The sequence below is a fragment of the Penaeus monodon genome, chromosome 33 (assembly GCF_015228065.2).
Source record: "Penaeus monodon isolate SGIC_2016 chromosome 33, NSTDA_Pmon_1, whole genome shotgun sequence".
NCBI lineage: Eukaryota > Metazoa > Arthropoda > Malacostraca > Decapoda > Penaeidae > Penaeus > Penaeus monodon.
In genome coordinates this window covers 33,421,388-33,421,783 of record NC_051418.1, presented here as the reverse complement: position 1 = coordinate 33,421,783, position 396 = coordinate 33,421,388, and the positions used below count along the sequence as shown (strand labels likewise).

The following is a 396-nucleotide window of genomic DNA, read 5'->3' as shown; positions in this document are numbered from 1 at the left end:
TTGTTCTTACTCTTAAGCACATTTTATAAGATGTGTTTTACCCTCTTTCATTCAGTGTACTCACTCACAGAGGAATGACAATTATTTAAGATTATAACACAGGTTCTGGTTGGTCAAAGACATGCAAATACATTATACAGATTAATTTCCCTGGATTTTGCCCCAGAGCAGTGTGGTTAACTGCAGCTTATCATTGATTGATTGACTCTGTAACTCCAAAAGGATGGCAAAGGTCAGAGCTTCATGTTCACAAAGGAGTGGAAAGATGAGTTTCTTTTTTAGTTATTTGAGCTCATGTTACAGTTATTTGAGCTCATATCATCCTAATTTGGATGTTTGTATTGTGGATAGTTTAGACACATTTCCTTTGGGGATTATTTTCATACCTTCCATTAA

General features: G+C 35.1%; 1 protein-coding gene across 1 annotated transcript in view; it reads left to right on the top strand.

The window, feature by feature from the left end:
- LOC119594417 overlaps positions 1–396 on the top strand; it is a 5,696-nt gene that overhangs the window by 2,652 nt on the left and 2,648 nt on the right. The gene's annotated exons all lie outside the window — the stretch shown is intronic.